Source organism: Ictidomys tridecemlineatus, chromosome 8 (assembly GCF_052094955.1).
Source record: "Ictidomys tridecemlineatus isolate mIctTri1 chromosome 8, mIctTri1.hap1, whole genome shotgun sequence".
NCBI lineage: Eukaryota > Metazoa > Chordata > Mammalia > Rodentia > Sciuridae > Ictidomys > Ictidomys tridecemlineatus.
Genome location: NC_135484.1, coordinates 118,346,052 through 118,360,225, shown reverse-complemented (window position 1 = coordinate 118,360,225; position 14,174 = coordinate 118,346,052). Strand labels below are relative to the sequence as shown.

Below are 14,174 nucleotides of genomic sequence, written 5' to 3'. Positions count from 1 at the left end.
TCTGACTGGGCTGTGGCTCTCAACATTGATTCCATATCTTAGCAATTGTGAATAGTATCACAATGAATAAAAGTTCAGATATCTCTTTGCCACACTGATTTCCCTTCCTTTGGATATATTACTAGGCATAGGATTGCTGGATCATAGCATCTTTAATTTAAATTGTATTTCTTGATGCACAATAAAAATTTGTTTCTTAAAATACTCTCTGAATCAGCCTAGAGTAATACTGATTCTAATACTGATTAATTAATTAAATAATTTCTTTGATTTCTATACTTGTCCCAGAGTCTTATTTATTTAATATTTTAGTATTAGAAAAGATTTATTAAAAATTTCTTGCCCCTAACTAGTATAGTATGTGATAATGAATGACCATTCATTAAAACTGGAGGGAAAAAGAAATAAAAATATCTAAATGAGTAAATGTGGTTTGATTGAGGAATAAAATACATATATAAATAATTTTCTTTTTTCCCATTTTTATTGGTGCATTATAATTATACATAATAGTGGGATTCATTGTTACATATTCACAAATACATGCAATATAACTTGGTCAGTATTGTTCCTCAGTAAGAAAGATATTTATGACTATGAGAACTATACAGTATTTTATTGCTTTCAATAGATTGATTTTATAAACTTTTATACTAGTTGTAAGTTGAATATTTTTATATTAGAGGTTTTATGATAAACATTTTAAAAAATATCTTTTTATTAATTTGTAAATATCAAACATTGAAATATGAGTTGCAATATACCCAAATATTTTTTTCTGCTGCAGAATTGACAAGAAGAGTAAAGAGAGGAAGAGACTTTTCTGGATCATCCCTACAGGACTGGAACTCAGATCCTCTATTCTAACTTGAAAGCTGCTCATCTCATAACCGTGGACCCCATTCTCATTCTCTTATCTTGGTCTTCCCCACAGCTGAGTACCTTCCAGTTTCCACTTCATCACAAAGTCCTTGGTAATGTTTTCTTTGCCTCATTCTCTGTATGAACCTTTGCTTGTTGTCCATCACCTTTGCCACTCACCTTTCTGACTCTCTCTGCCTCAGTGAGGGGGACATCTGATGGAAAGCAGACTGCTTTAGCCAGAGGGAGGGGGAATCTCAGAAAGGCCAAAGGATGTTTGGGAGAGTTAGTTTCTGTTCTCAAGAGTCATCCTCCCCAAATAGCTTTGTTTCCTTCTTTGGCGTCTCCTATGTGTCCTCCCACCACACAAAGCTCTGGAGAAACATCAGAGTCTCTTGGGTGAAGCCCAGACCAGGATATTTCAACACTGGTTCTGAAGGAGTTCAATAATCTTTCACTTCCACTATGTCCTTTATTTTTTCCTTCTTTCTTTCCTCTACTGTTCTTTTTTAAGTTGATTTTATTTTTTGAATACATGACGGTGGAATGCATTACAATTCTTATTACACATATGGAGCACAATTTTTGATATCTTTGTATATAAAGTGTGTTCATGCCAATTCATGTGTTTATATATGTACTTTGTTTTTAATTATAATTCCTATTACACATATATACCAAATTTTTCATATCTTTGTTTATATATAAAGTATATTGACACCCAATTTCAGTCTTCATACATGTACTTTGTACAATGATGTCCATAACATTCCACCATCTTTTCTAATCCCCTGCCCCCTCCTTTTCCCTCCCACTCCTATTCCCTATCTAGAATTCATCTATTCCTCCAAGCTCTCCCTCCCTACCCGACTCTGAGTCAACCTCCTTTTATCAGAGAAAGCATTCAGCATTTGCGTTTTGGGGATTGGCTAACTTCACTTATTATCTTCCTCATTGTCATCCATTCTCCTGCAAATGCCATGATTTTATTCTCTTTTATTTCTGAGTAAAATTCCTTTGTGTATATAAGCCACATTTTTTTTATCCATTTCTCCACTGAAGGGTATCTAGGTTGGCTCCACAGTTTAGCTACTGTGAATTTTGCTGCTATAAACATTGATGTGGCTGCATCCCTGTAGTATGCTGTTTTTAAGTCCTTTGGGTATAGACCAAAGAGAGGCATAGCTGGGTCAAATGGTGGTTCCATCCCAGATTTCCAAGGAGTCTCCATACTGCTTTCCATATTGGCTGCACCAATTTGCAGTCCCACCAGCAATGTCTGAGTGTACCTTTCCCCCCACATCCTCCCCAACACTTATTATTATTTCCTCTACTGTTCTACATTGACTAGCCACATGGTTTTTCCAGTGGGGTTGGAGGGATGCTCTAATAATCCTATTATGATCCAGACTATTCTCTCCAGTACCACAGGATATTTTAAGAAAGTTTCTCTAAGCCGAGCACCATGAGGAATGGCACACAGCACACCTGTTCCTTTATCAACTTACCTCTGAAGGAGCAAGGGCAGCAGAAAGTTAGGCCCCTGCTGCACTTATTCTCATTTTCCCTGGATATTGCTCCTTTGATCTGGACTTTGGCATTTTGCCCTGGTCCATACCAGGAAGTGTTACAAGGATGATCTCACTGGACTCATTGTTGAGTGTATTGTGGGGATTTCGCTTGCTCTATTAAGTGCTGTGTCTTTTTTATTGAGGGATGACAGGGGTGGGATCTCTCTGTTCTTACTACCAGGAAACAATGGAGTAGTACCATGCTACTATGGTTTGGGTCTTAAATGTCTGCACATTTAAATGTTTGGCTCCCAGCTTGGTGCCAATGGGAGGTGGTGGAGCCTTTAGGAGGTGGGTCCTAGCAGGAGGTCTTTAGGTCATTGGGGGTGTCCCCTTGAAGGAGATTTTAGGACACTTTTCTCTTAGTCTTTCTCTCTTCTTAGCCATGAGATGAGAGGTTTTGCTCCTGCATATGCTCCCACCATGATGAGCTGAGTCACCCCAAAGCAACAGGGCAATCCATGTGATCAGCTATAGTCACTGAACAAATATTTATTAAGTAGCCATGATATGACAGGCTCATATCATGTAACCCCAGGCTTTGGGAACACATGCACACCACCATGAAACTTATATTCCAGAGGAAATTTGGGCTTCAATCAAATAATGAAGACTAACTGTAAACTGAAAAAGCTTATGTAAGCTTGATGTGTGTTATAAGGATTATTTTGACCATACTTAAGTTTTACCTGCCTAAAACCTTTGTGTAAGGTGAACAGTTTTTTTTCTCTTCCCTTCTCCCATAATCTCTTTCCGTATGTATGTATGTATGTGTGTGTGTGTGTATGTATGTATATATATATATTTCTAGCAGGGATGGGACCCAGAGGTGCTTACTCCCTGAGGCACATTCCCAGCCATTTTTATTTTGAGAAAGAGTCTTGCTCAATTGCTTAGATCCTCACTAAATTGCTGAGTCTTGCCTCCAATTTGGAATCCTCTTGTCTCAGCCTCCTGAGCTGCTGGGTTTCTATGTGTGTTCCACTGTGCTCAGCTTTTTCTTCTTCTTTTTTAAAATGTTTTGATGTGAATGAATGCACTGATCTTTAGTTTCCAGTTACACAGTTTACATGTGTGTATACCTGAGGAAGCACCCCAAATTAAGATATACAGCCTTCTCTCACCCCAGGAGGCACCCTACTGTCTCTTCTAGTCTTAACTACATCCTCAGCCTGCCCTGGAGCTCCTCATATGACTTATGTCACCAGAGCTTTCTTCTGTCTATTCTTTAACTTCATATATTTGCAATCCTACAGCATCTGGCATTTATGTCTGGTTTCCTTTGATGTCTTCCACATTTTTAAGATTCCTTTTTTTAAAAAAAGAAACTTGATTTAAACTTGATTTTATTCACCTTTTTTTTATGTGGTGCTAAGGATCAAACCCAGTGCCTTGCACATGCTAGATAAGCTCTCTACAGCTGAGCAAGAACCCCAGCTCCCCTCAGTTTTAAGATTTCTCTCTGCACCTCCATACCCTTTCTCTGTCTTCCTTATGTGAACTTCCCTTTCTCTCTGCCACATTCTAGTCACAAGGGGGCAGCAGAGGTCGAGGAAACCAGAAGAGACTGCCTGGGTGGCCTTTCCATTGGCCCAAGAGTGCTCTGACATCCATGGAGCACCCTCTTGTTGGGTGTTTGTGTTTCCTTCCTCTCTGGGAGGGAGTTTCCAAATGGTTCTGGACATGCCCTAATTTTTTTTAAAATATTTTTTAGTTGTCAATGAACTTTTATTTTATTTATTTATATGTGGTGCTGATAATTGAACCAAGTGCCTCACACATGCTAGGCAAGTGCTCTACCACTGAGCCCCAACCCCAGACCCGCATGCCCTCCTTTTAAAGTTATGTATTTTGAAAATGCAGCTAACAAATATGTACACATATTATTCAGCTTATAAAAACAAATAGATGTAAGGATAAAATTTTATGATAGAAGTTCTGATGTACTCTTTTCCTTCCCTATTGACTCCCAGGTCCCTGGAGCACCATGAGCGCTGTGCCCCCAAATCTTTTAAATTTAGATTGTGCCTTGGGTCAGACCTGCTCCTGTCAGTGTTTGTCCACGTGACCCTATGACCTTGGATATCTTCCACTATTGTAGAGGCTCCATCCCTCAGCTCTAGAATGAGGATAGTGAGAACCACCTGATGGTATTGTACTAAATCATCATGGGAATGAGGTAAAAAATGTTCCAGGTAAAAAGACCCTCAGTGAATGGTGTGCCTAAGTATTTCTTGGTGGTTATTAGAGAGCAGAGGCCCTGGCTGTGCCTGGGGAGAGGATTCTCTGTGACAGGAGAGGAACAGAGTGTGTAGCATCCCAAGGACTATTAGAATGTGCTTCTTAGGGCTGGATAGGGCCTCTCCTGCCCTATACACCCCTCTATTTCTCTGAGGAGAAGAGGTCCAACTTTGAGACCTCTAGGCCTTTTTCCATGACCGAGTTTTGAAATCCCTCCACTGGGGAGGATTTCAGGCCCATGTATAGTCAAGGATGAAACTCACTGTTTCACCCTTGACTATACATGGGCCTGACCTACCTGGGATTGGGAGGGTCAATAAATTTTTCCTGGGTCACTGATGGGTCACACATATGGTCTGTGCCTGTGCTGGCTCTCTGCAACTGATCTGACATTGCAGTAACTGGGGAACATGTTTCAGATACTCTGGGCCAATGTGTCCATTCTTGTATCTCATCTCCTAATAGGCAGACCAAATGTTAGGCCCTTCTAGCCTCTCTTTTCTTAAAAAATATTTTTAGTTGTAAATGGACACAATACCTTTATTTTATTTACTTTTATGTGATGCAGAGGATCAAACCCAGTGCTTCACATGTGCTGAACAAGGGCTCTACCACTGAGCCACACCCCAGCCCTGCTCCTTCCTTTTTATGGCTGCTTTCTCTCAGTCTTCTGTCTTTCCTTTAAAATTTTTAGTTATTGTTTGCTTTTCATTAGTCTAACACACTTCACTTAACTTTCTATAGGCATGTCTATTTTTCCCTCTGGCCTAACTCTCTTTCCCTTTTCTATCTCAGGGCTTGAGTGGGAAGGATACTTTACCTCCCCTGGAATCTCATATGAGGAAGGGGGTGGATGCTCATGCAGAGGGTGCTAGGTCAGGTGCTCCATCCAGGAGGGCTAAGTAGCTGAATTCAGGGTGGGGCTGGGCCAGGCCCTGGCTCCACTAAGAGAGAGAGGCATAAGGAGGTCTCTCAGACACTTCAGGTTGGTTATTTCAGGATGTGTTCAATCCACAGTATGAATAGAATTGGGGGTTTGGGAGAGTTAAATACTTTATATCAACCATCACTTTTTAAAAATATTAATGCATTTAATACATTTTACATTAACCATTGTTCTGTGGTTTAGGCATTTATCTGAAGCTATTTAGAAAACACTTAATATAGGAAAAAGAAGAGGTATTTATTGCAGGTTGGTCATAAAAGAAAGTTAATATTAACTTCATTAGTATTAGGATCATTTAAGTTTATATAAGAAAAATAATTTGTGGTTGAGTGAATAATGTTTCTTGTCAAAGCAGCTGAACAGTAATCCTTATGAGCTGGGAGAGGACAGTGCTGAAGTTTGCCGTCCTCTGCCAGTGCTGGTCAAGGATTCTGCCAGTGTTCTTTAAGGAGAGACCTGACCTGCACTTTGTCACTGCTTCCACCCCCTCCTCCCCAAATGGAGGGCAAAGGGCAACCTTGGGAGGGAGAATGCTCAGGTCAGGATGAGATAAGTTTTCTGGCCTTGTAGTTGAGGCAACTGAGAGTCCAAGGTCCCTTTCAGGATCTTGATCACTTGAGTTACCTGGGGCAGGGGGCTGGGCTGGGCTGGAGATGTGGTGGTGGGAGGCAGTCTCCTGGCACATCTAGCCTCTCCCTTATCTAGGAAGTTACTAGATTGATGTAACCAAATGGCAGGGCTCATTGCTTTATCTCTGCAACTGTGATAATGAGATGGCATAAGTAAAATTTATGTAGCATAGTTCTTGATACTTAGTAGGAATTCAATATAATTTTGTTTTCTTCTTTTTGTAAGATTTCCCTTACAATTCTAGGCCTTGGGGAATCTGCCCTTAGGGCAGTGATTCGTAGTGGCATTTTGGGGTTGTTGTGGCATTTCACCTCTAAGTGTGGTTGTTCTGCAGTGTTCCAGGAAAATTGTGGGCACCCTTTCTTGCTGCTGTGCTCTGCTGCCTTCTTCCTGATAAAGGGAGCGATGTCCAGAGGGCAGGGCACACTCTGCCCAGGATCCTTTTGCAAGCTTTCACTTTAGATATTGGAAGGAGCCAGAGAGGGGTTTCTTCTCTGACTGGGAGGGCTTAGTGGGGGTCCCAGTGTCAGAGACTCTGCAGAGATCACTGCAACTTATGTCCAGCTCTGCTTTTTCCCCATTTTCTAGGAACCAATTGCCTCTTGGAAGTATGGAATTTGGGACCTTAGCATTGGACTCAGAAGCAGAGGATTGGGCTCTAAGAGCAGCTTGGGGCAGATGCAAATTCTGAGGGCAGCTTTGGGACCTTCTGGGGTCCTTGTGACTCTGATCTGTCTCCAGCTGCTGTGTTTCAAACACTTCAGGAAGTCACAGCCTTTCATAGGGGGGAGAACAGAGAAGCAGGTAAGTTGGCTTTGAATACACCTGTGAACTAAGAGGAGGAAACCAGGGAGAAGTTAGTGGCAGGAAGAAGCTGAGGATGAGGTGGTGCAAGAGGCAGTGGGGGTGGGCAGGTGGGACAGTCTTGTTCTAGGAAGACTCAGGAGAAGCTTAATGAGGGTTGTTCCTTTATTCATTTGTTATAATGATATTTCTGTAATATTTTCTGGGCCTAGGCCCTGTTCTAATTACATGTATAGTGATTATAAATTCTCATCATTTTTATTACAAACTTGGGATGTAAATATTGTAACTATGCCCATCATACAGATAAGGAAACGGAGGCCAAGAAGTTTATTTGGAGAGTGGCTGGGCCTGGAGGGCAGCCAAGAAGACATCTCCCAGAATTGATTTTTCCTTATACCACAGACTCCTTACCCCTGCTTCTTCCAAACAGTAGGTAATTTGGGGTCTTTTCTCTGACTAGGGCTCTTTTATCTCTAAAAGATAAAAACATGTGGAAGGGAATGGGCTGAGATTCAGGTTTAGGTGAACTCCACATCTAAAATAAAAGCAGGACAGGGTTCTGGGCTCCTGTGAGGGGCACTACAGCCTCCTTGAGGATGTTTCTGACCCTGACAGTGCCCAGGCCAAACCTGGGCATAATTAGAGGGAAGAACAAGAGAGAAGCAGGAGCTGAATGTCCTTCCTGTTAGGGACCCTGAATCTGGGCCCTCCTTTCTGGGGGAGTCATGAGTGGTGAATAACAGAGACAGAGAGAGGAATGTCTTTCACCACAGAGCTCCAGGTATGGGGAAAGGAAAGGCCAAGTAAAGCTGCCCTGTGGTTGAGGTGGGAAAGAAAGGAACAGTTTATTACCAGGTAATTCTATTGTTTCCTGATACCACAGTCTTCCCAGAAGAGCTGGAAGGATCCTGGGCTCAGCTGTTTGTCAGTGTCAGGGTTGTGGGGGGCCCAGCACCCTGTTAGTATGATGTGCCAATAGGAAATGTTTGCTCCAGGAGGGGACTGCTGTCCAGCCCTGAGCCCTGCTCTCTATGCTGAGGTGCTGGAGCTCTGGGCTGGACCTGCCTCCTGTCTGCAGGTCTTGGCCCTCATCCCCATCTCTCTCCCCAGCTCTAAAGATATGAAAGGTTGCTGCAGTAACTCCTTGCTCTGCTGCCTCACTTCCCTGCTTCTACTTGTCCAGCTGTCCACAGGTGAGTGTCCCCATTGGTCTTACTTTGTGGTTTTAAACAGTAGGATATAAAACATTTGAAAGTATATTTTCCCTCGAATTTTGTTTTCTTGCCTTTTCTTGTGTGTGTGATGCATGCATTCCATCCATTCATTCATTTTATTCCTGAAATATTAATGAAATGTTGATTGCTTTTGCTATTCTATGAAAGAATCAGACAGAAATCTTGTCATAAAGTTTACCTTCTGGCAGGAGAAAATGATAATAATTGCAAGTGGGCAGAGAGGCCTAAATATGTTGGAAGAGGTGGCCACAATGGGAAATGCAGCAGGGCAGAGTGTGGCCAGGGACATGGGAGGCAGGTGTGGGCAGGCAGCAGTGTTCAGTGAGGTGGTGTGTAGATGGAAACATAACCCTGGAGAAGGAGGAGTGAGCTGTAGGACCATTTGGAAGGAGGGTTCCTGCAAGGGGAGGAGCCTGTGCAGAGCTGGCAGTGTGCTGAGGTGTGAGGAAGCTCAGAGGCCAGTGTTGCTGGACTAGAGCCCATGGGGAGAGAAGCAGCAGGTGAGTTCAGAGGGGTCTTGGGAAATGTGTCCACCTTCTCAGGCCTGGGGAGAATTGGGGAGCCATGCGGAGGCTTTGAGCAGAGCAGGAACATGGATTAGCTCACATGTTAAAAGGATCACTGAGGTCAGGAATCCTAGTCATCCTCCAGTTGAGATGTAATGGTGGCTGAGACCAGATTGGAGTGGCACAGGGTTTGAGAATAGCTCTTTGGAGGTGTTGCAGCATGTCCTGCACAGGAGTCATGTGTTAGCCTCAGAAGTCCAAGAGAACCAAGGGGGTGGAGAGTGATGTGAACTTGCTTCTTGAACATGCAGTGATGGGGGTTTCCATGAATGACAGAGAACAGGATTTTCACAGCATTAAGTAGCATTTGACTCTGTGTTTTAAAGTGCATATGTATTTCTCTCCTCCCTCAGTGGAGGAGAAAAATATAGACTGAAGTAAAAAATTTAGAAGTGGAAGAGGGGAATTTCCTGGGTGTGGCTGAATGACCAGAGTCTGATCTCACCATAGGTGTGCTCTTTGTCTGTTTTCAGATTTGACCTGAGTCAGGGAAATTTAGGCCTGGTGTTCCCAAGGTGTGCTCCCCAGAGCACCCTTGGAACTCCTTGTAAATGCACATTTGTTAGCCCACCCCAGATCTAGTGAATGAGACAGTCTGGATTGGGCCCAGTGATGTGTGCTCTATAAGGCATCCTAGTGGTTCAGGTGCATGAAAGCTTGAGAACCACTGAATTAGAGATTACTTCATGGAAGGGCCTGGGACCAGGAGCAGATGCCAGTGAGGGAGTGTCTTTGGCATCATTTTTGGGCCACATCATATAGTCAGAAGATCTCTTCCAAATCTATCAAACCTCAGGGGTCATCTCATCTGGCCCCTGCCCCAGCTTTCTTGGCCTTCCCACCTGATGGTATATGTTCTCTGTTTTTTGGTCTGTGTCTCTCTAGGTTTTCCCCCCATGTCTGTGTCCACAGAGCAGTTCCAGGTTATTAGCTCTTATTTCCCCACTGTGGCAGTGCTGGGCAAGCATGCCATACTGCCCTGCTGTGGTGAGCCGTTCCTGCGGACTGTGGTCGCCATTACATGATGGCGCTGGCTCCGCTGTGGTCTGTGAAGGACAACTCCATATCAAAGAGAGTTGGCGTGTTCCCAGCTCCTTATCAGAGAAAGTTGGCGTGTCATTTTCTAGCACCCTGTGAGAAGGGTACATGTGGCAGCTTTGCATTGGGGTTCGCGGTGCTTTATTAAGGCTGGGAGGGGCATCCGAGGTAGTAGTAGAAGAATTATTAAAAGAATATCAAGGGCCTGAATAAACTGCTGAAAGAAGATTCCTGAGTCGCGTCTTCCTTGCGGGCAAGGGGGGTCGCGACACCCTGCGCCCTAGTCCCTGGCATCAATGCAGAGAACATGGAACTGAGGTGGTTCTGCACCACATTCTCACAAGCAGTGTTCATCTACTGGAACCAACAGGAACAGACTGAGGAGCATGATGGCTGATTATAGAGGGTGGACCTCACTGGTGAGCAAGTTCCTCACCCAGGGGCAGGCTGCTGTGCACATCCACAAGGTCCAGGTTTCTGACAATGGAACATACACCTGCTTCTTCAGACATGGAGGCTTCTCTGAAAAGGCTGATTTGGAACTAAAGGTGGCAGGTTAGTTAATCGATATCTATTCTGGAGAACTTGGGAGTACTGGGTATGGTGCGAATATCAGGGACCATCTAATTTAGCCTCACATTTAATAGGTGAAATAGAGGAAAAAATGGTTCATTTAGTTTCTCATTGATCAATACAAACACTGTATGTTGGGCATCTCAAATATGGGGGGACTTGTTCTGTGCACCAGAGATATATCCGTATAGCATAGACTCCAGCAGTGAATTTACCTCCTAGAGACAAAGGAAAAATAATTATAATAAATAATTCTGTACAACATGTGATAAGGTGATAAGTACTTAAGACAAAAGACCAAGTAGAATTAAAAAAGAGGAACAGGATGTGGGCTGGTAAGTTAGGACAAGCTGTAGTGTTACATAGAGGCCAAGGCAGAGCCTTACTGACAATCTGAGCAAGGTTCAAAGGAAGTAGGTATTTAGCCAGGGGGCTATCTGGGTGGGCCAGAATTTAACACTGAGGGAGCACCTGGTTTGAAAACTTTGAGTTTGATTATAATATTGTTGATTATTCAGGGTATAATGAAACCATCATGGTTGGTAGGAGGAGTGAGGGGGAGGATGGTAAGAAGTAGCAATGCTGGAATAAGGAGATGGTCCTGTATTAACACCACTCACAGGTGTCAGGATGAAGTCATTAGGAGTGGACACCTGGGCTGGCAAAAAAGCCCTGGATGTTGATGGGTTGGAAGTTAAAAAGGCAGAAGGAATACAATATGGTGATTTTGGCTACTTGCACTTAACCAGATAGTTCTTGGGGTTGAGTGTGAGGGCCCTGAGGATCTCAGGTGGTGAAGTTTGGGGAGAAGTGTTGGAGAGGAAGGCAGTTACCAGATCAGTAAAGGCTTTGTGTGCTGTGTTATGGAGTTTGGATGCAGAGTAGGGGGAATCCTAAACAGAGCCATGCTGGGAATGCTCATTTGGCAGTTGTGAATGGATGGATGGGAGGTGAGCAAGAAGGAGGCCTGGAGTGCAGTTATGGTGTGGAGAGAATGAGTGCCTGACCTGAGGCATGGCAGTGGGGTGGGGGAGGAGGGGTCAGACAGGTTTAGAAACCAGATTCAACTGAATAGACTTGTGCACACAAAATTTGGATGGGGAAGAAAATACTTGAGAGACTTCCAGAATTTTATTTAAAACATTTGTTGTTTCATGGCAGGACTATTGATAATTATGTGTCACTTCTACTGCTGTAATAATGCTGTGTAACAAGCAGCCACTATTTCAGGTATGTTTGGAAATAAAAATGTATTTAATTTAGGCACTAACCAAATTCAACTAATTGGGGCTGATCTTGGCTAATAATCACCTGGGTTTAGTTTTGCATACTTGGTTATGTATCAGAAATATAATTAAAAACAAAATCTCCCATACTAGGAGAAAATACTTTAAATAATTAATAAGCATCAAGCCAGAATGATACATATCATGCATGATCTCCTAAGGAATTACATGACCAGAAAGGAATTTCATCTTTCTTTCTATAGCCTGTATACTTGTTTTCAAGATGCACAATAAGTAATTCTCTACTAAGAGGGCTCAAAGCAATTTGTTCTGCATATGTCATTCTAAATTCACCTGATAGTTTGGGAGACCATCTCTATCATATAACAGGCTTCATCTGGAAGAAGAATAAACTCTTCCAGCTTTATGACATGAGGTGGTTTTACAACTTGGAACAAGATGCCCATATAAGTTTGACTCCTACCTTTACACAGAAAAGGGGCCAAGGGTTGATATCTTCCCTGATGATTACATTTCAAATAAATGATTCCCAGATCCTTGAGAAAGAAATTCCTGAGCTACAAAGCTGGCAAAATCGTAGCCAGTTTTCAAAATCATGTGTCAACATTTCCAAAGAGGAAAAAGTGCCATGTGTAATTGCAGTTTCTCAAAGCAAATGCTAGAAGAAAAAGAGAACAATCTTCTTTTATTCAACAGGGACAATTGAGATTTTCACTTTTAATTTTCATTTGTTCTGAAGTCAGCAGAAACATTCACTAGGTGCACCTTGGTTAAGTGTGCTCATGTTTCAGGTGGTCATTTGACTGAACTAGGGCAGCTGAAGCAGGTGGACCAGGTAATGTCACATGAGTCCATCCTCCACTGAGTACCCCAGGATTGTCCTCCTGTGGAAATGGCAATGTTCAAGTGCTTTTCAAACCTCTGCAGTCACATTATCTAAATTTTCATTGCCAATTTGAATCCCATGACTGGTCCCAGAGGCAAAAGGTAAAGGCAGTAAAAGTGGAAGTGGAAGAACTGGCTATAAATAAGGGTGAAGAATTGGGATTTTTAATTATCATTTTATCACAAGTGGTCCAAATTATGAAGCCAGTTTTGGAGTTTTGAGTTTGAAATGTTTGTGAGGAAACCTGGTAAAGATAACTCATGGGAACATGGGTGTAGGGGAAGAGAATTCAGGAAACTAGGTAGTCATGCAATACAATTTTGGAAGTGATATACACAGAGAGGCAGATGTCCCGGGAGAGTGTGTGAGGTGAGAAGACTGAGATTCATGGAGGGAGCCTTGGGAACAAATTCTTTGTGTTGCCTCTGGCCTCACAGTTTGCTAGAAGAGCCCACTGCCCAGTGTGGGTCATGCTCCTTCCTTTAATTCCCTCTGGTATGTGACCCTTCTGATAGAACCCCCAGAATTCAACATGGAAAACCTTCCCCATGAAGTTGTATAATATCTTGGCAACACTGAGGACCCAGGGCCCAAGGTGGCCTCCTGGGGCTCCACAGCTTCCTTCCCACAGGGATGGGCTCTGCCCCCCAAGTGTACATAGAAGGGCCAGAAGAGGATGGAGTGCGTGTGGTGTGCAAAGCCTCAAGATGGTTCCCATAGCCCCAGGTGCAGTGGAGAAACCTCAGTGGAAAGAAGTTCCCAGCGCTTTCTGAGGCCCACACCCAAGACACTGAGGAGCTGTTTAGTGTGGAGGCCACTCTGGTGATGAGAGACAGTTCTGAGGGGAATGTGACCTGCTCTGTCCTCAACCCTGTCCTGGGCCAGGAGAAGGCCATGGCTATTTACATCCCAGGTCAGTGCTGCTTCCCACTCCCAGCAGAGCTCTGGGAAGGGCTGGCCTCTCTGAGTGTGCTGGCTCTCCTGGGTGTGCCCCTGACCTGCTGTCTCCCTGGCCACAGAGCCCTTCTTCCCTCAGGCTTCTCCCTGGAAGCCAGCATTTGCTGTGATCCTGACCATGCTGGGGCTCCTACTCTTGGGACCTAGCTATTTTATCAGAAAAGCACTTTCCAGAAGGAGGCAGGTGAGGCAGGAAAAGGAGCACCTGTGGCAGCTTAAGGCGGAGAAACAGCAGGCAAAGGAAGAGGCACTGAAGGCCATTGGTAAGACCCCACAGGGCAAGTGCAGACCTGGTGGTGAGGGACAGCTGACAGGGGCCAGAGTCTGGGGTCCAGCTCTCTAGGGAGATCCAGGGTCCTGGGCCTAGAGAAGGTGAATGAGGAGATCAAAGAGGACAGCTAGAGTCAGTGTGGTTGGGTGGGTTTGTAGATAGAAATTCAATAAATAGAAATGTTTTTCTGGGGTTTTTCAGGCACACAGTCTTTCCATTTCTTGGGGATGGGCGTTCATGCTGTTTTTCATTTTCTTTCAAATGAACTCCAGGCAGATCTCAGCAAATTCTGCTTTCCTGCCTGAATTTTGTATGTTTCTTTGTTAGCAGACATTCTAGTTCCTA

At 43.6% G+C, this 14,174-nt stretch overlaps 1 pseudogene; it reads left to right on the top strand.

The window, feature by feature from the left end:
* The first annotated feature begins 8,521 nt into the window (after nt 1–8,521).
* Nucleotides 8,522–13,939, top strand: LOC101975174 (butyrophilin-like protein 1; annotated as a pseudogene).
* The last annotated feature ends 235 nt before the right edge of the window (nt 13,940–14,174 follow it).